Source organism: Natator depressus, chromosome 7, assembly GCF_965152275.1.
Source record: "Natator depressus isolate rNatDep1 chromosome 7, rNatDep2.hap1, whole genome shotgun sequence".
Taxonomy (NCBI): domain Eukaryota; kingdom Metazoa; phylum Chordata; order Testudines; family Cheloniidae; genus Natator; species Natator depressus.
In genome coordinates this window covers 46,654,559-46,674,994 of record NC_134240.1, presented here as the reverse complement: position 1 = coordinate 46,674,994, position 20,436 = coordinate 46,654,559, and the positions used below count along the sequence as shown (strand labels likewise).

Genomic DNA, 20,436 nt, shown 5'->3' with positions numbered 1-20,436 from the left:
ACAGATTTGTGTCTGAAGATTGTTTGGATCATGTCTTGAGCCACAAAGTGGTATGTAACTGCTAAGTACTGTTATTACCTTCACCACATTCAAGAGAGGTTGGAGGTATCTCAAAGGTGTGATGGATTGACCTTCAGAGCCTTGAAGGCATCATTGCTGTCTTGGCAGTATAATGAATTTGTCTCCATGAACTCTGAGGGGAGGGGTTTTTATAGCTGGGCTTTGCCTATGTGATCCTGGAGTGATATTAGAGCCACTTCAATCTAGTCAGACAACTGCAAAGGCCGGAATCTGTTTATTATTATTATTATTATTAATTTTATTTATTATTACAGTAACACCCAGGGGTTTCGATTCCCCCCCCAAACATAAAAAGACACGGTCCCTGCCCCAAGGAGCTTACAGTGTAAGACAAGTGACAGAATGGGGGAGAAGTTTACAATCGAATATATCTATCAATCTATTTATATACACAGACACACATTATTATATATACATTCTATGCACTGAAAAGGTAACGGATACCAGCCACTTGCAATAGACTAAACAGACTGTCCTCCCTGGGATCCTGGAAGAAGTGGGTCTTGAGGAGAGAGATGAAGGTGGAGGAGTGAGGACAGTGACTTTATGGGACTCCAGGGAAACGTATACAGCATGTGTATGCGGAGCAGGCTCTGTGCAGCCAGGAACACTCCTAACCGTAAAGAAAGTCCTGAAGTGCAAGTGAGAAGGGAAGCAAAGCAGGGGTAGGAGTGGGTACGACTGCTGGGAAGATTTCAGTGGCTGTACAGCCCCCTCCTGCTTGTAAGGAGGCCAAGGGTGAGGATTGGCAGATGCAGCAGCTGGTCACGTGCTTTCTGAGGGCCCAGCTCACTTCTGTAAATGGAACACTTGTGGCCAAACAGTGATAATGTTCAGGATAAGTAACCACATTATTAACGGGGGAAGCTTTTGGCAGTAAATTAAAAATCTTGGCTCCTGGCCTTGGCATTGCTCATGCCTCTTAGGAGACATTAATATCCCAGCTCCCCAGCACTCCCATTCTCACTTCATTAAGGAGCCAATAATGATACATATTGATGGTTTTATTCTGCATGGAGGCTGCTTAATGGCTAATATTTCACAAGGTGTTAATGGGGGCCTTCCTTTATGAAGTGAGCGGAAGGGGTCCGCCTTTAATCTCTTTCACAAGCTGTGTAATTTTACCCATTTTCGCTACTGTGACAGATATTACGCAGACCTTTAAAGAGCCACAGAAGCCTCTTGAGAAACTTTGGAAAACACTGTTTAGAGGTAATTCTGCCCAGGCATCATAGTCTCGATCTCTTTCCCTTTGTTCTGGAGCCCTAGAAACATTTGATTAGCTGGAACTCTGTTTTTTAAGGCCTTGTCTACAATGCAGGTACAACTGTCTTTATGTAACCAGTAGAGTGCTTCTTCATTACTGAGTTAACTCAGGTGTTACCCATCACCTCCCTCTTCTGTCCACACATAAAACCCTCTCCCCTGAGGGTAGTGGTGCTTTCAACCCAGGCTAATTGGCCTGGCTGGGGATGTGGGTTAGAGCCCAGGTTCTGCTTTTACTCCAGCTGGCAATCTGCCTCTGTACAGTGAGAATGCACACTAGATCAGTTCTCCAGTGCCTCCCACAATTCCCTCCATATGCCCACAGGGGCAGTGGAGTTCTCCCACCATTCACTGGGAAAGAATTCTCCACCGACTCGGTTTATTGCAGCACAAAGGACCATGGGAGGTGCTCCCAGAAGTCCTAGTGGTGCACATGGAGGAGCACAGTTGGAGTAATGGGTAGGGCTTTGCAGTGTGGTTGCTCGCACCCAAGTGTCAATCATCCAGACTAGTGCCCCTTAACAGACCATCCCTGGCCCAGAGAGCTTCCAGTCTAAATAGACGAGGCGGAAGGGAAAAAATGGCATGCAGGGTGAAGTGAGTTGCCCAAACTCACAGAGTAGGTCTGTGGCAGAGCCTGGAGTACAAGTCAGGGAGTGCCCAGTTCCACTGGCCCCTGCTGGGACAGTCTTGTCTGAGCTGGTCAGAGCCACTCCAGCCGTGTTTTTCACAACCCTCCCATGTGCGCCGACACCTACCAGGCTGGCCAACACTCTAATCTGCCTCCATTGAAATCAATGGGAGTTTTGCCATTGACTTCACTGGGAGCAGGATCCAGTGTTTGTGTCAGTGTACTCCAGTCACCACCCTCCCCTAACCCCCTGGTGGTGGTAGCCTTTGGGTGTGGCCACTACTCTGTTCATTTCTCAGGTGCATTCCCCAGTGGGTGGTTTGGCTCGCAGCATTTACCCGGGTCAGGGACTCTGCGGGGCTGGCAGAAGCCAGGTGTGGGGATACCATCCAAAGCAGGGCTGAGGTTAAACAGGCCCTACTTTTTCCGGATGGGGACGACTGCACTGCACTCAGAGGGGTGTGACTGCAGCATGCGTAGATGTACCCGAGCTCCCTAGATCAACGCCAGTTCAAGTAACAGGGAAGCCGCTGCAGCATGGATGGTACAAGCCCACCGGAGACCCTGGGGACGAACTCGAGCGGCCAGCCTGTGCTGACACCCCCGCTGCTGGGGCGTCGCTGCTAGTGTTACTCAAGCTAGCGTTGCTCTAGCTAGCTCAGCTATGATTGCACATGCTGCAGTCACCCCCTCACCCCCCTGATTGCCATGTGGACATACCTAGGATGCCCACCCTGGCATGGTGGCAGCATCTCCTGGCTGAGCACAGGCAGTTACTGATACTCCAGGACTCTCCTACAGGGGCTACTCCAGGCCCTCGAGCGCTGGGGGCAGTGACCCAGTGCACCAGCAGCTCATTTTGGCGATAGTGGCCGTTTAAAAGCGAGGTCCGCAGGAACTGGTGATGTTCTCCGGTAGCCAGCCCCAGCGTATTGCATGGCTTCAATCCCTATATGAAATGAGCAGTATAATCACATAGGAATAAAAAGCCATAAAAGACAGTGGGACACAGGACACGTCTCCTCTGCTGGCAGCAGACAGGCCTCTGAGTGGCATGCCATCAGGTATGTCCTCCTATCCCCTCCTCCTTCCCTCTCTCTTCCTTGGGGAGGCTGCTGCTCTGATGCCTTCTCACAGCGCATCTGGCTGCAGAACTGACCCTGGGGCAGGCTCAGATGGGAGCCATTCCCTGGAACATGATGCATGAAGGAGTCTTGATGGTCTTCATCGGGTCTGTGCAGGTGGAGGATGCTGGGGAAAGAGAAAAACATTTCAGGAAAGGAACAAAGAGAAAAAAAAGAGAGAGAGAGAGAGAGACTCAAGCAGAAGGGACCTAGGGTGGACTGGTTCCAGGGGGGGGTAGTCTCTGGGGCAGAGTGCTTGTCCATATGCCCCTGAGCTCAGATCTCCGCTCCAGATCGTTAGGTAGTGATGAGTGTCATGCCCTTATGGCATCAGCTTCTGGCTCCTGCCCAGGATTTTGGAACAACTAGAGAACTGTCCCCCGTGTATCCATCCCAGCTTTTACATTGACTCCACTGCACACTGGACAGGTCTTAGCCTGGGGCACAGGGGATGGTGAGGCTGGAAGGGTCTGAGGTTGTTGGACACTGATCTGAACGTGCCTGGCTCTCTTTGGTGTAGGACTGGGGCTGGAAATGCTGGCAGAGCTGCCTGCTCAGTCCAGTTTCTAGCACTGGTTGGTGGTGAGTCATTTGCAGACACTGCCCCATTAAGCCTACCTGGTAGGATTGCAGCCTCCATTCCAACCCTGACTGAATCTAAGTGCACAGAAACGTGGGGGGGAGTTAGCTGAAATGTCTGGTTCCCGGGGTTTGGTTCAGGGCAAAGGTGAGACTTTCAGGTCTCATTCCATCCTAGCCAGTTCACCCAGCCCTGCCTGATTTGCAGCGTGCCCAGAGAAACCTTGCACTCTCTCCTTCCCGTCCCTCTCCCCTCCTCCATCCTGCTCTCCTCTGCCCCTCGCTCCTGCAACTTTCCTTCTCTCCTATTTTAGCCTACCTAGAGTACACTGGCCCCAATCCTGCCATGTGCTGGACATCCTCCCATCCCGGGGACTGTCAGCAGCATAAAACCCTAGATCTTCAGAGGATCAGCTCCTCTGCTTGGAATCCCAGGTGAAATCCTGGCCTCCCCAATGCAATGGGAGTTTTACCATAGATGGCACTTGGCCCACAAATTCACCCCTCGTGCCTGAGAGCTGTGACGCTCTGGACCACTGTGTCTGATGCAGGGTGACAGAATAGAATCATAGAATATCAGGGTTGGAAGGGACCTCAGGAGGTCATCTAGCCCAACCCACTGCTCAAAGCAGGACCAATCCCCAACTAAATCATCCCAGCCAGGGCTTTGTCAAAACCGTCAGGGCCCGATTTCAGCTGAGCCTCTGCAGTTGTGCTCCTGATTGTGTGCTCAGTTACTACAGATTGGGTGTTTTCCTGAGCTAGTGACTGTAGACACACTACACACTATCTGGGCGCACACCAGGCCCCATACATTAAAAAAAAATTAGGCTATTTTTTGCCCCAGTAAGGGGCAAATCCTGACCTGCATGTGGCTGCATGGGAGAGAATAGTGCATAGGGAGCCTCTTCCACCCCACCCCACATGCAGGGTAAGATCTCAGCCTAGTGCTCAGTAATGGGTTGCAATGGGGTGTGGGCTTCAGCTTCTACGCTGGCTTGTTCTATTGCCAGGATCAGGGCGTGGCCAGATACCCAGTCAGCTCGGGTAGGTGTTGCAGCCATGGCTAAACGGGTGTATCCTTTCCCTTTGCAAAGTCTGCTCCACTCTGCACTGCTTCCTCCTGCTCTGCACAGGCTAATCTGTGTTGGCGTGAGGGCTCAGGTACCAGTGAATGGCCAGCACACGCCCTACCCACCCCCGAGGGGCAGGACTTTGCCTTACTCTAGAGAAGAGCACTCGCATATAATCAGGCTCATGTCATGAGGGCAGAAGGCAGCTGCTCACTCACAACTAAGCTAAAGTTGCCTCCCTCCTCACTAGCTCAGGCTGTGACTCATGGAGCAGGGGCCACGTTCCCTGCCCTGGTGAAAAGGAAGAAGAAATATTTGTAGTATGACTGCTGTGTTAACTTATAAAGATTCTCTCTCTCTGCCTCTGTGCTCACACTTAGCCCGCCGTACAGTGTTACACACCTGCATCTGCTCTCCTATGCCTAAGCACAAGCATGCCACACACCTGCTGCATGCTCCCACGTAGCTGTGCAACCATTTCTTCACACCTACTGATTTGGCTTTTTCAGGCTCCTTCGGGCCCTGGGGGAAGAAGCTCAAGGGGACCAGAGCTCATGTTAGTTTGGCCCCATGATAAATGGCTCCCCAAAGGAAGGATCATGGAAAACACAGAAACAGATTTGCATCTTAAGACACTCAGCTTGATCCTGACGCTGTGCTGGTGGGTCCCCATGGTGCTTGGTAGCATAGTCCTAATACTGGCTGTGGCTACTCCCTGATTTGAAGTCGAGGGGAACAGAAGGTTAACTGCAGCTCATCTTTGAATGCTGCAGCCCACACTACACTGCAAGGCCTGGGGTACTGTGCAAACGCCGATCAGCAGACATGCCAGCCCCGACACAATCTCTTGGCCCCACATGGCAACGGAAAGCTACAGAAGAGCGCATCGCGGTTCATCGTCCGCCACCTAGCCGCTCTGACAGGGTGAGAATGAGGGACCAATTTCCAATCCTGCGAGCACAGCGAGTCTTTCCAGCAAGCTGTCAGCACCTGGTACACACTCCTGTCAGAGAACAAATCCCCTGGCAGCCCATTAGAAGCAGCTCCAGGCTGGCTGCAGGATATCTTGACAGGAGGCCAGACAACAGAGTGAACAAACACAGATATTCTGTTAAGAAGGTGTACGTGGGCGGAATGAAATCTGGGATCTGTTACTCTGTTAGAGGCCATTTGATGAATACTTACAGAGCTGCCTATCGGGAGGAGCAGAGCATGGAAAAACGCTTCCTCTCAAGCATTTCTCCTGCCTCCATGACATGAAAATCACATGTATCGGCCTCTTTCTCTCTGCACCAAGCTTGGGCTTCTCATTAGTGTAAGTGTCAATAGTGGGTCACACAATTCTCTCCTGTTACTCCCGGCCTGTAGAGGGGACTAGTCAGCCCTCAGTGGCGTGCCCTGCCTGTACAATAACAAGAGCCATCCCAGAACCCACCTTCCTGGATGTGCAGAGAGATGGGGTCTTAGCAGAATTGCTCAGGTTGTGTGCTAGGGCAGTTTCTATGCTGGCCAAATGGACCTGTAACTCACCCCCTGCTGTGCCACCAATGGCAGACGTTGTGGTGCAGACGGGGATCAGACTGTGGGTGGGGTTGGTGCTGCGGCCGAGCTCTGTCCACAGTACAGCTCCCACAGGGGGTGAATGAGGGATCTCAGCTTTGCCAGTGTGGAGAGGGCTTTGGAGGAGAGAGTGTGGGGGGAAAGCCTCGGCCATATGAGTAAGGGGCCCGGACGGCACTTTGTCACTAAGGCAAGACAGAGAGAATAAGTAGGGCTGAGAGGGACTTAATGGGGTAAGCACATGGCTGGGAACCAGGAACTCCTCTGCAACTGACTCCTTCTGTAACCTTGGGCTAGTCACTTGACTGCTCTTTGCCTCGGGGATAACACTACCTACCTGACAGGCAGGGATAGCCATTAGGTGCACAGCACTAAAGAGGTGGGGCCAGGCTGCATTTCAAATCATCCCCTTGTTGCTTCCCACAGGAGCATTTGGATCAGCCAGTTACCCAGGCAAGGATGAGCTGGTCCCAGCGTGCTGGATTGGGCCCAGCTTGGATGACACAGGAGGCAGTGAAAATAAGCCTGGGTGACCGTTTATTATGCAGCAGCGTGATCCCAAACTCAAAAGATTGGGGTCCCCAACCCTGCCTGAGAGCCTGTTGCAGAGGCGCTGCTGCTGGCTGTGGGGAGCCAGGAATGACCTGGGCTGGTAACGCAGAAGAGGTGAAATGGCAGGTAAGGAAAAGCACTTGCTTCCCCTTTAAGGAAAAGAAGTGGCTGGTGAGTACCAGAGTGGTTCCAAAAACGTTCTTCCAGCTCTTGTTCACAATTGCGTTGTAAGTTATTTAGTGACAGCACATCCCAGTTTGGCTTTTCCCTGAGTGGCAAGATCGCAGGCTAAGGAACAGCCCTCTCAGACATGGAAAGAGAGCGAATCGGTTGGCACCCCCACTGGTGTATGCAAGGAAAGGTGAGCTTTGCTTGTCCTCAGAGGGATGGGCACAAAGAAAGCTTTAAAAATTAACAGGACACTAAACCATATTACAGTGTCATGGTCCTGGTCCTCCTCTTGTCAGATTTTCCTTGTGAAAGAAGCAGTAGAAAACCAGAAGAAAAAACTCCTTGGCACCGTAATACTTTAGGTTTAATTTCAAGAACATATGAAACCACTCCTCACCAGGTGGTGAGATTGGGCCATCAGAGATAATTCAGCCAATCCAAAGATTTTTATTAGGCCATCAGAGGTAACCTAGTTGATCAGCGTATGTGGCTGCTAATTTGCTACCAAACTGTTTGACTTTAATTAAGGGCACATATAGGGATGAGCTGCAAGATTCAGAGTGGGATTTCAAACCCCATAAAGTTCAGGGTGATTTGGATACCGGATTTTGGTTCATACCAGTCTCTTGATAAAATGCTTTAAATCTACCTTGGGCTTTTCCCTACAGTTTAACTAGGTTTGTATTATTTGGTTATGATAGCTCAGCAGCAAAGAGCAGTCCTTTGATCACATCATAGATCTGCAACACAATCTCTTTTCCAACTGACTGTGGGATTTTCGCTACTGGTAGCTCTCGATACACACACGCATATGGAAGTCACGGCCATCAGTGTGATCACCTGCATTTATCATTCTGCTTTGGCCATCTCACCTGCACTTTGCTGGAGCTATTTCTAGGATTCCAAACCTCTGAGCCGCTTCAAACAGCTTTCACAAAAATGTTTTTCTTTCTTTCAAAACATGAGATTTTTGCCCTTTAAATTGTACTGAGCTAAGGAACAGGATGGGTGATTTTCAGACACTGTCACCAACCAAGGAAAGGTCAAATATTTTGTGGACCTCCAGGGTTAGAAACATGTGCTAAAATACATATCAGTGGAGAGCTGGGGAATTCTGAGGTTTGTTACTAGTCAATGAAAGAATGATCTGGCCCGAGATGAAACTTGGGGTAGCACCTCGGTGCAAGGAACGATAAGTGGTATTATGGAAAGTCAATACTATGTACTGGATCTGCTGACCATTTTATAAGACTGAACCCTCATTTATCCAATTTTTGTGTGGGAAGGAGGCATATCAAAAGCAGGACCCAGTGGATAATTATCCAGAGTGATCTTACTGAAATTTGGATGAAAAGAGGAGTTTGATTTAAAGGGGCTGGATAAATGGGCTTGTATTGTCTATGTAATTATAGGCCAATTAGAGAGCCAATGCTAAGTTATGATGTAGCTGCATGGCTTTCTACACCCAAAGACTCCATGCCATACAGTCTGTCCTTTTAGCCACGCGTACCTGGGAGTTGGTTTTTCCCCTAACTGCTAGTGCCACACACAAGCTCACGCTGGATCTAAGTCAGGCCTTTCCTTCCCGTGCACCAACCCCAGAGCTGGCTGAACATTTTCTGTCAAAATGTTTTTTTCGGTGGAAACGGCTTTTTGACTAAACGTTGTGTTTTGTCTCCTGTTTGCATTACAGGTTCGGGTCTTCATAAAAAAACAGATCAGAAAAACAAAAACCAAGGATTTTTTCCCAGCTACTAGAAACTAAAATTGTTTTTGGTTTTGGGTTGCCAGAAATAGAATATTTTTCAGTGGCTGGAAACTGAACATTTTTGGTTTTCAGGTTTATGGGTAAAGCACACACAATTTCAAAGAAAAAATGGGATGACAATGGGAAAACCATTTTTTGTTTTGTTTTTTTCCTCCCTTCCCCAAGAAGAAAAATCATTTCCTGACCAGCTCTAGTAATCACCCATGATGCACTCAGTCACCCCACTGTAACCAAATTTCAGCCCTTGGTGACACCTACGTACCCCTATTACCATTGATGGGTTTGCACAGGGGTCACTGCCCAGAACTTTGTAACCAACTCTATGGATGATGCATGAGCAGCACTAAATTCCAACTCCCTCTTCCATTCTACCTGGGCTGGCTTTGTAGGGTAACGGGAGTAAAAAAAGCAGCAACTCCTTATTTCTATTGCTAAAGGGCTCAACTATGATGAAATATGCATCTACTGAGCAAGGAATGGCTATTTTTGACTCAGTCACTTTTCAGAACAGAACTGCACTTGGAAGTAACAAAGAGGGTTGGATGGTCAAGGAAGGAACCCAAAGAAGTATTTTCATTTAGAACATGGCAGCAAATCGGGGAGCAAGCCTCATGGTTTTCTGTTCAATGCAAAAATTACATTAGTGCAACTTGAGGGTTGTGTGGCTCATATCACAAAAAGACAGGAAAGCGGAAGGTTACCCAAAGCTGGATCCTGGGTGCTTTTACTGCCTCCACGTTATGACATGAACAGTACTAAATTAAGTTACACAGGTAACAAAGAACCAGGACTAGGAAACAGGATGTTCTCTCTGCAATGTGCCTGAGTTAATGCTGCCATTGAAACATTAGCATATGCATCTCCTGACTGTGATTTTTAACTGCAAGCCTCATGCTGTGACAATGCAGATTTTTGTATGTAATTTCCTTGGGTTAGATTGCCCCTTTCTTGCCCTCACCCAACAGAATGAACAGAAGTTTGGCCTATGCCCCAAGGATCTCATGGGATCTATCAGATGCCTTTTCCCATCTGTCCCTTGCCACTGTCCCCTTCAAAAGCTGTCTGTTGCCACCAAAATCTACAATTCATCAGTCTATTAAAGCTGAGAGAAAATCAGAATTGCTATCCCAGAGGCCAGTTCTGAGAGTTTGACATTAGTTTCCATCCTGAATATAGGGATGAAAAGTCAAAATATCAATTTTTTTCCCAATCAAAACCATTTTGACATTCCTGAATCAAAATGTTTCATTCCGGATCTGTTCAACATTGAACTGTGTCTGACATACGGGGTAGCCTCATGGGAGTTATATGTCAAATGCCTCTGTTAGCTTCTATGTGCTGGGCTCCCCAGTTGGACTACATTTCCCATGATGCACTGGTGTCACAGGACTCTCATTATGCCGTGCTTCAGCTAGAGGAGAAACCATGAAACATCATGGGCACCCAAATTATAACTCTCCGAGGTGTTGTGGCAGCTCAGGGGGACCCATCATAGTGTCAAATTGACCTGAAATGAAACCTTCTGATTTGGTTTGAAAAAGGGAAATGTTTCAGCTTCACAAAACCGCTCATTTCAATTTTCCTGATTGCAAATTAAAAAATGTTGGTGAAAATCAAAGTTTTCTTAGGAAAGACTTTGCAGAAAATTCATTTTCCATTGAAAAACATTTTCACCACAAATTCACGACTGGCTCATCTGTCTACGCTCTCTTGTACTGGCATCTATCCCTGTAGTGTTCGAATGTCTCCTAGAACAATCAGCATGGCATGTGTTTTATTATTATTACAGCAGAACTTTAACCAGCCCAGCCAGGGATCAGGACCCTATTGCACAAATAACGCAGAGCCAGTCCCTGCCCTTGGGTGTAGTAATTTAGGGCTTAGATAATATTCAGTGGGTAGATGCAGGTGGGCAAGAGGACAGGGTGACTGCAGGGACAGGTGCTCTGTGATTCCTGTTGCAATTGTAGAAGTGGTCCTGACAGCCATAGGTGGTCCCCAGCCTGAGCAACATAATCAGAGCACAGGCTGGTTTTCAGGAAGCATTTAAATGAGGCTGGGTGTGAATCTGGATGTGGAGCCCTCCCAAAGCATAAGGTGCAGCAAGGCCAGGATTTAGCTGATGATTCATGAGGCAGAAGAGAACTCAGCTGGCTGGCCCCTTCTCAGCTGCGCCATGTTGCAAGGCTTACAGGACTAGGCGTATCTCGAATGCAGCGGGAAGCAAGCTTTCCAGCCTCTGCCCGCTGGGCTCCAGCTAGTGCGCTAAAAATCATGGTGTGGACATTGCGGCTTGGGCTGCAACTCCAGCTCGGATGCCTTGGTGGGCTTGAGAACTCCAGCTGACTCGTCCACACTATTTTTAGCACACTAGCTGGAACCCTGCTGGTGCAAGTCTGTCTCCCTGGGCCGGGAGCTCTACCTTCTGTGGCTAGCACTGTGCTGCTCTGACCCTAATGCCTACGGGCTGCAGAGCTGCTGAGGAGGAAGGCGCCGGTTTTGACACAGCAGCCCTTTCTACCGTCAGCAGCTTGGGGACTTCGCTGTAATTAACACAGACTGTCTCTAAGCCACTGCTTGCTGTGGGAACCTGAAGACACGGGCCACTGGTCTCATTTCAAGCCAACCGGCTGCGCCTTTGATGTCTGTGGAGATGATGACCCAGCTCAGGCTGAGGCTGCTCTTTAAAGAGAGAAGCTGCTATTTAGCAAAGAAAATGTTTTTCTGCTTCCTTATGGAGCCCGCTATGGAAATGGAGCAGGAAAAACAGATATTTAATAAAAGAGCGGGAGGGAAAAAGCCCAGCCTTGCTAGCTTCTCTTTCGAGAGGCGCCTCCATCACAGCCGCGTCCATTTCAAAGAGGCATCAAAGAGTTAGCAGCTCAGGTGCAGGCTTCAGATCCGAAGGGGCCTGAAGCCCGGGGGTTTTACACGCACAGAATAGTGCTTGACACTGTTTTTCCAGAACCTGCAGGCACTTAGCAAATCACACTGGGACTGAAAAGCAGTTGGCTACCCAGCTCCAGTGTCTGTGCGCTGGAGCCGCGGCACGTGGCCCTCCCATGTGCAGATGGGAGAGAGGTTATCACCTGCTTGGGCTGGCGGCTGTGACTGGTTGGCCTTGGGGCCCTGCTGAGCTGCAACCCAGGGGGTGCTTTTGTCTCCCACTCTGGCAGCAAGGCTGGACCTGGAGCCAAGTCACTGGCTGATCTGGCAGTGGAAGCGGAAGTGGGGACTTGCTCTCTGGGCACCTGTTCTAGCAGCAGGACAGGAAGGAGAGGGGACTGAGGCCTGGATTCCCACCCCACTGCCTATGGCAGTTCAGGGCTCACAATGCCCTGCGGTGGGGGTGGGGCTAATCTGGGGATAGAATATCTGTTCTCTGGTGTGAATCTGAAATCCCCAAGCTCTTCTCAGGGGTTATGAATAATGACAGCCCAGATGTGGGAGACCTGCCTGGCTCGGGAATGCTAAGTACTGATGGAAACGATTTTAAATTGTCTGACTGACCCTCTTCACCCAGCCCCCACCTGCTGCCTCTACCTTTCCTAAGTGCTGTCTTGCACTCCTTGCCCTTCCTGGCATGGTCCCCAACATGGCACCGAGGGATGGGGGCTCTGCAGGAGCCCATTCTGCCCCCACTCTCCCTCTGCCGCTGCCCTTCCTCGGCCAGTCTCGCTGGTGGGAAACTCAGCCTGGTAAGGATTTGGGCAGCCAACCTCCTCTCTTCCCCACCTACCTCACTGCTGCCTTGGGAGGGGGGATCTGGAGCAGCACCTTTGGGCCCTTCCCTGCCCCAGTGGGACCTGCAGCTCCCCCGCCCTTTCTGAAACTGGTGTGAGCGGTGGGAATCGAAGGCCGGGGTGGCAGCTGCACAAGTCGCCTGCAGCAAGGGTGAGTCAGCGTCATGCCATGTTCAGGCTCTCCTTTTTACAGGGAGGCCACACAGTGCTGAAGAAGTGGAGTGTAGGGGCAGGAGGACCCTGGGGCACATCCCAGGCCAGGAAACAGCCCCACTTCTATGTCAAAGCATCATCAACCCAGGGCTGTGGGAGGAGAGCCCATGGGAGCCCCGAGCTCTCAGCCAGATCATGTTATTCGACAGATCCCTCTAAGGCTCTATGGCTGGGAGTTGACCCTGAAGGGACAGTTGTAGCTGGGCCATGATATGGCGGAGCTAGACTCATGCTGGCAGGACCTCAGGAATATCCCCTTTGATTTGATGTCAGCTGTGTGGCAGCTCCTCTCCTTCCCAATGCACCCGTGTCTCTCTCTTTGTGACATGCCCTTTCCTGGAGTCAGGGTTCCAGGAATCCTGGCATACGTGAGGGCCCTTGTGTGTGGCAAGGGCACCAGGGCAGTTCTGGTCCCAGATCCAGCCTGCGTGAGCCCAGCGGGGGAGTGGCAGGATTCCAGGATTTACACAGCTCCGTAATCACGGTATCATCTACTGCCCATGGGCAGGATGGGAGAAGGGCCCAACAAGGCACCACTGAGAACATGGCAGTTAGCTGCAGGTTCCAGCCCCAAGCCATGCCAGCCTGCATCAGCCAGCCAGTCCTGTGCCCAGACAGAAGCAATCACCTGCGTTATGACACTGATGGTGGCCAGCTATGGTCCTGTTGTGTCCTTTGCTTTTTACATAATAAACATAATATGAAGTAACCACACAGGCATCGGGGGAGAGGGGACGGTGTCCTGAAAACTGTGTTACTGAATATGCGCAGCACGCCAGGCCTAGATGCATCTACACTGCTGCCCACATCTGGAAGCAATGGGGAGTCTGATCCTCTGCTGCCCTGCATCTTTTGTGAGATGTAGAATGTGGTGATCACCACTAGAGAGCTCACATGCTAGTTAAAGGGCTATGACCCTATTCCTATATACTCTGGGCTTGGTTTCACTGGGGAGAGGGGACCCTTCCTCAGATATTGTCTGTCAGTGAAATTTTCCAAACCCCTATAAATGACCCTCTGGCTGGGAAACAGGATTGGCGCCCCCAGATTTGGATTCCTGTGTGGCTTGACGCTGAAAGGCAGAAAGCATGATTCGATTAGCACTATACTGTGTTTTCCAGCTAGCGAGGCGCCCAGCAGCACAGAGCGCTAACCCATGGGCCCCACCCCAAGACTCTGCTTATTGGGTCTCAGTGACTCCATAGCCAATTGGCTCCACTGGTCAGTAATCGGACGTTTCCCTATGTGAGCCGTCTCCACAGGGGCCAGGTACAATCACAGCCTGGGCAGAGAGAGAGCGTGTGGGCTATGTGAGCCAAGACCAGGTCACCGTCTCCCTCCCTTCTCGTGGGGCAGCAGAGTGCACCCAGCCAGGGAGGAGCACAGAGGCCTTACAGCCGCTGTGCCCTGGGAGACTTTGCATTTGCCTTCAGGAGCTCCTGCAGGGCACGTCTGGAAGCAACGGGGAGTCTGATCCTCTGCTGCCCTGCATCTTTTGTGGTCATTTACACCAGAGCAAAGTGGGTATGACACACTGGCTAACTTGGAATGGGAGGGCTATGCACCCTCTCTGCACCAAGGAAGGGCAATAGGGAGTCCTATAGTTTTCAAACTCAGCCCTTGAGGCATCTGGCCTGTAACCCGGAATCTGAAAATCGAGCTGGCTTGCTTCTAAGCTTGGACACTGCTGCTATTCTGGCTTGCTTTTAGCTTAGGCTAAATATTTTGCCAGTCAGATTTTGCCTTCAAAGCACCAGAATGGGTTTGCACAGGTGGAGCTCGGCCTGTTCACTCCTCATTACTGGTGACGATGTGTGAGCCAAAAGCAGCCTACCCTGCCGCTCTGCTCCCAGGCTGAGTTTGAAGGAGAACCATCTTTGTAATCATGAAATGAATCTGTGACAGCGAGAGGCAATAAACACGGACCCCTATGATGCTGTTTGAACAGTCACTTTTCCAAATGGAAACTCATTTTAATGGCCAGATCCTCAGTTGCTGTACTTTGGTGTATCTCCATGGAAGCCAGTACCCAGTTACACTAGCTGAGGATCTAACATGTGTTTCAAAAGGCAGGATTTGATGCTTACAGGGCAGAGACTAGCATCTGCAGTGACTCTAGTTAGAGAAAGGTATCAATCCCCAGGCTCCAGGACATAAGTGGGTCAGAGAGTGACCCCTCCCACCCTGGTACAACATTGCAAGATTAATTACTTTACTGGGGCATTCTGCCTTGCTCTGTAGCATCTGGCATTGGCAGGACACCAGCCTAGATGGACCTAGCTACATTTCCTGTTCTTAAATAGACTGCAATGTCATTCCAAATCCTTTTAAAGACCAATCACCCTGCACTCAGGGGCAAACCCTACCTCTGCCTCCACAGCTGCAAAGGCCCCTTTGCAGTGGAAGCAGTGTGCCTGGAGGAGGGGCAGAATTTGGGGGAGCAGTGCAGGATGGAGCCTGGTGCTGCAGTGGATCTTGCATGTCAGAGGATGGGTGGAGGCTGGAGGACAGATGGATCTGGGGGATCCTGCACTATGTGGAGTCTCTGGTCCTATGCCAGGTGAGGGGCTTGCGTAGACTATTTCCGCTCTTGGGCTGCAGTAGCCTCCACGGAACGGCTCTGAAGCCACTGCATGGATTGTTTCAGAGTAGCAGCCGTGTTAGTCTGTATTCGCAAAAAGAAAAGGAGGACTTGTGGCACCTTAGAGAATAACCAATTTATTTGAGCATAAGCTTTCGTGAGCTACAGCTCACTTCATCGGATGCATGGATTGTGTTGGGGCATTGCTACCTGCCCCAGGCTCCTAGGCATCTGCCCCGTGCCTTGCTGAGCTTCTCAGGCTGGTTGCTGGTCATAGGAGTTGCCTCTCAGTGCCTTCTGTCCCATGCTCTCAGGAATGGCTTGGTTCCTGAAGTGTAACAACTTATGGCTAATTGGTGCCTGACACATTCACTCCTGACACTGATATTATATACTGTGCATGGAGATTTGCTGATGAAACTGAGAAGTTAAAGGGTTGATGAAACCATCTGGCTTGTTGCCCAATGGCTAAGACACTTGATGGGGGTCATGAGACCTACCTTCTATATCTCATCTGTAAAATGAGAATAATAATACTTGCCCTCATTTGTAAAGCGATTAGAGACCTATGCACAAAAAACACCATGGAAGAGAGAAGTATTTATTGTGCAGTTGCCACTCCATCGTGTTGCAATCAGCTTTGAGCAGAAAGCCCTACTATAACTTTGGCTTGGAAAACTGGTTTGATTGGAAAATTGCCAGGTTTACTCTGCAGGCAGAAGAGAATGTTTCTGTAGCGTTTGAGGGGAAAATCCATCAAACGCTGAGAGTTACAGGTCACTTCAAAATTACTCTGATTTGAAATTTGGACTTCTACCTAAACTGTCTTCCATTTGCCCCCTCTGCCAAAAAAGTGTGGCGGCTGGCCATTTCCAGGTAGCTAAGTTTCCTGGAAATCTCACTTGCTGGCTACATTAGAAGAGAACAGGTTGTAATGAACAATTTCTGTTCTGGATGATTGGGGTCCTTGCCCGCTGATTACAACTGGAGGTTTTGCATTCACTTTGCACAGGTGTAAATGGCTACCAAAGATGCAGAGCAGGAGCTGCTCAGACTCTCCATATGTATGACCACGTTGCTCTCTATTTGCTGCGTGCAAATCAGAAAGAATTTCAAGTGCCGCCGGTAGGTGGAAGTTAACAGATATTGGGACTGATCAAAAAATATCCTGATTTTCCCCCTCCTGACTACATTTTCCATGGTGCAGCATAGCCAGGGACTCCCATAATACATTGCTACCCTCTCCAAGGAGGGAGACCATGGTGCATCATGGTAGATGTGGTCCAGTAGGGGATCCCAGCCTATAGAGATAAAAGAGTGTGCTAGGCACCTGAACTACAACTCCCAGGAGATGCCATAGCAACATTTCCAAAATCACAATGTTTTGGGTTTTCACCAAAAATGTTCAGGATTCAACTTTTCAATGAAAAATTAAAATTTGCCAAGGGCTGGACACCAAGCAGCATCTACAGACTTTCTGTGGCTCAGATAGTACAATACACCACACCTCTTCTTCATGTAACCTATTGATTAGTCTAATGAAATGAAAAGAAACACGAGGTCTGATTTTGTTGCCAGTTTCTTAAACATTTTTATGTTTTGATTCAATTGCTTATTGATATAATAATTATTAGGTAGCTAGTTCCTGATATGTGCTAGGCACTTCTCACATATAAGACAGGTCCCTATCCCAAAAGAGCAATCTTGATTCCACTGAAGTCAATAGCAATTTTGCCCTAAGTGACAACATATAGACAAAATAGGGGAGGGGAAAAGAACCAAATAGATAGGGAGGAAGGAACATACAGAGTAGCTTAGGAGGCTGCAAATGTGGTATATGATGTATTATGTTAATTCCTTGGCTATTTTTAAAATTACTTAAAGTATATGCATAGGCAATTAAGGAATTGTTGTTTGAGGCATTATGAGAAAAGGTGCATTTATCAATCACTTAAAAATACCATTTGGGCTATATTTTGAAACAATCATTCTCAATAATTGTGTGAATCATGATTTGTAATTATTCCAAAAAATACAAAGATGATAACTAGAGGCTAAACCAATGTCTAAAAGCAGCTCAAGCTGTTGTACTAGGAGAAAAATGGGGAGGGGGCTTTAAACCAGAAGGGAAAATAGAATGGAGAGAGGAGAAGAGAACTTCAAAACCTGACTGTATTATTAACTCATATTGCTGTCATATTTATCTACAGGTAGTGGATGCATTTCAGAGGTGGGTGAAGTTTTTCCTGTATAGTTTGAACAGTCAACCAGTGGAATATTGAAAAGCCCATTGTGGCGCTATATAACTGTTTGATCATTATTATTACACTGGAGATAGTGCACAGCTGGTAGCTACATGAGTATTGATAACAATGGTGTTACTGTAGGTACATCACTAGGTCATTTGCTCGGTCCTTGGAGTTTTGCAGATTCCAAGCCCATGTCTAGGGCAGGAACTGCATTGGAAGAGTTGTGATGGGGGTTTTGTACCCAATGCCAGAGTGCACAGTGAATGGGTTAAACTCCTTAAGTAGGATAAGGGAAGGGAAACTGCCTAGTAGAGATTGGTTTGGGTCAAGACGTGGCCTCTAAGGGGTAACAGCTTGTTAAAGGCCTCCTGAAAAGGCAGGGAGAAATTATAGTTTAGAGCTGGTCAGAATTCTTCATGCAGAAAGTACAACACAACTTTGTTGAAACCAAACTGTTTTGAAGCAAAATGTCAGTTCTGACACAAACATTTTCTCATGGGAAATTCTGAAACACAAAATTTCAGTTTTAAATTGACATTTCAAAACGAAGCAGAAACGTTCATCTCCATTTTGAAATGTTGTTACATCACAGGTTTGCGGTGTAAAAAAACTTCCATATAGAAAATGGCATTTTAAGGTGAAATGTTGATTTTAAGAAAACAGTGAAATGAAACACTTGAAGATGAAATGACAAATTTTTGTTTCTGTCTGAAATGTCAATCGGAAACGAAAATTTTGTTTCAAGTAGGTTCTAAACTTCCCGCGGCAAAACTGATATTTTTCAATTGAAAATTTTCAGATAAAGACGTTTTTTGTTCTAAACTGCTCATGGGGGGAGATGTGGAATTGGAGGAGACGTAGGCGGGATTGCAACTTGCAATTTGCTCCAGCCCCAGGGAAAAGGAAACTGGTGGTTTATCCATCCCCATCTTAGATCAATTGTATTGTTTTCTTGAATGCCCTGCTTTAAACCTTTCTCAAGGCTCTAGCATTTAAAATCACCCTGTTACGCATTCTAACACCGTGCGGCTCTTGGTACCACCTGCCATGACATCCTAGGTTAGGTCACTTGCAGGGACTGAACCCAGGACCTCTGGATCTAAAAGCACATGCCTCTGCAGCATCAAATACAGGAGCAGCAGCAGTACACGAACATGTTATATGTGACCCAGCCACTAGAGGGGGACAATGAGCCTCACTGTATTAGCCTAGGTTCCCCAGTAATATCCAAGATCAATTGTTGCCATGTTATTTCTAGGAACATGTGGGTAAGAAGTACTCGAGGTGGCATGAGCACAGGCCTGAGTCTGCTCTCACAGCACTTCTATGCAGGCGTCTCTGCGCTTACTTCAGTGGAGTTGTTCCCACTGTTACACCTTGTCACCTAGCTCAGAATCAGGCCCAGCCTACCCATAGGGCTGTATAAATACTTGGGATCTAGTTCCTTCGCATAACAGAGTGAAAGTGCCAGGGCTGCTGTTGCATGTTAATGACACAGCCTTTCTCGCTGGGAGGAAGATAGAGATTTCCGCAGTCTTATAAGTGCTGTCACCTCTGCCCTCATTAAAACCATGTCTTTCTTTAGCTTCCACTGTCACCAAGGTTTCAAAATCAGACAGTGCGACAGAATAGCTGATAACTTGGGTGCATTGCTATTCCACAGATGTTCCAAATGACTAACGAGAGAACGTCACTCAAGAGGAATGAGGGTTGCTTTTTTTTTTTAAATCTGCTATGAACAAACCTCACTCAAGAGAAATGAGTTTAAAAAGAATAATTGTGCTATGAACAAACCTCACTCCACATTCGCTGGATCTTTACAGCACCTGTTAAACTTGAGTTCAAACTACTCTTCCCTTCCCCAGGAGGGTACTAGAAAATTTCATGGACTGGAGTTTTTCTTTAAGGCCGTGCTTACTTTGATATGTAGGCACCAGTGGCATCCAGGTGTTATACAGATTTTCAAGGAATTATATAGGAATAAATGTTCAAATCGGGGTGTCTAAAGTGTCTGAATAAGACCTGGGCTGCACTTAAAAATTAGATTGACCTGCTTATGTCACTCAGGGCAGTGAAAAATGTTGTGCCCTGAGCACCATGGTTAGATTAACCTAACCCCTCAGCATGGATGGTGCGTGAACCCCCCTTCAGGAAGGCTAGCCCCCCAGCCCTTCTGCCTGAGGCCCTGCTCTTCCCCCTCCTCCCCCCACCCCACCATGGCCGGAGGAGCCCAGGCCGACCCACCTGTCCCTGCTGCCCCGAGCCCCAGGCTGCCGGCCGGCCTGAGCCGCCGGCCAGCCAAGCCCCAAACTCCAGGCCGCTGGCCTGAGCTGAGCCCCTGCCAGTTTTGGGAGAGAGGGGTGCAAGGGCGGGACCTCGGGGCAGAGTGTGGGCAGGGCCACAGCCTGGGTCAGGGGAGGCTTAGCCTCCCCTGGCCTATTATACCCGCCGCCCCTGCCTCTCAGGTAGGTGAAGCTAGGTTAATGGAAGAACTCTTCTGTCGACTTACCTACTGCCTCTTGCGGGGGGAGAAGGATTAACGATATCTATGGAAAACCCCGTTTCACTGATGTAGGAAACAGCTGCGCTGCAGGCTTACAGCAGTGGCACTGTAGCTGTGTGGCTGTAGTGCTCGAACGGTAGCTGTAGCCTGGTTGCTGAGCATCCCCAGCGGCTGTTGACACTGGTGTGAGCTGTGACACCCAAGTTTGAAAATATTCAACACAGGGCCCAGCTCCCCAAAGGTACTTAGGTGCCTAGCTCCCATGTTAGGCACCTACACACCTTTAAAAATCTGGCTCGTGCTCCCTTAGCTAAATGTTTTTGCAGCATGAACTTGCACCTT

The 20,436-nt window shown here is 48.8% G+C and overlaps 1 long non-coding RNA gene across 1 annotated transcript in view; it reads right to left on the bottom strand.

Annotated features, from left to right (window-relative positions):
- Nucleotides 1-304: 304 nt before the first annotated feature.
- The window catches only part of LOC141991533 (uncharacterized), a 78,198-nt gene continuing 58,066 nt past the window's right edge, over nucleotides 305-20,436 (bottom strand). Inside the window, exon 4 of the long non-coding RNA XR_012640384.1 lies at nucleotides 305-3,229. This is a non-coding gene — a long non-coding RNA (uncharacterized LOC141991533). The remainder of the gene's footprint in view (nucleotides 3,230-20,436) is intronic.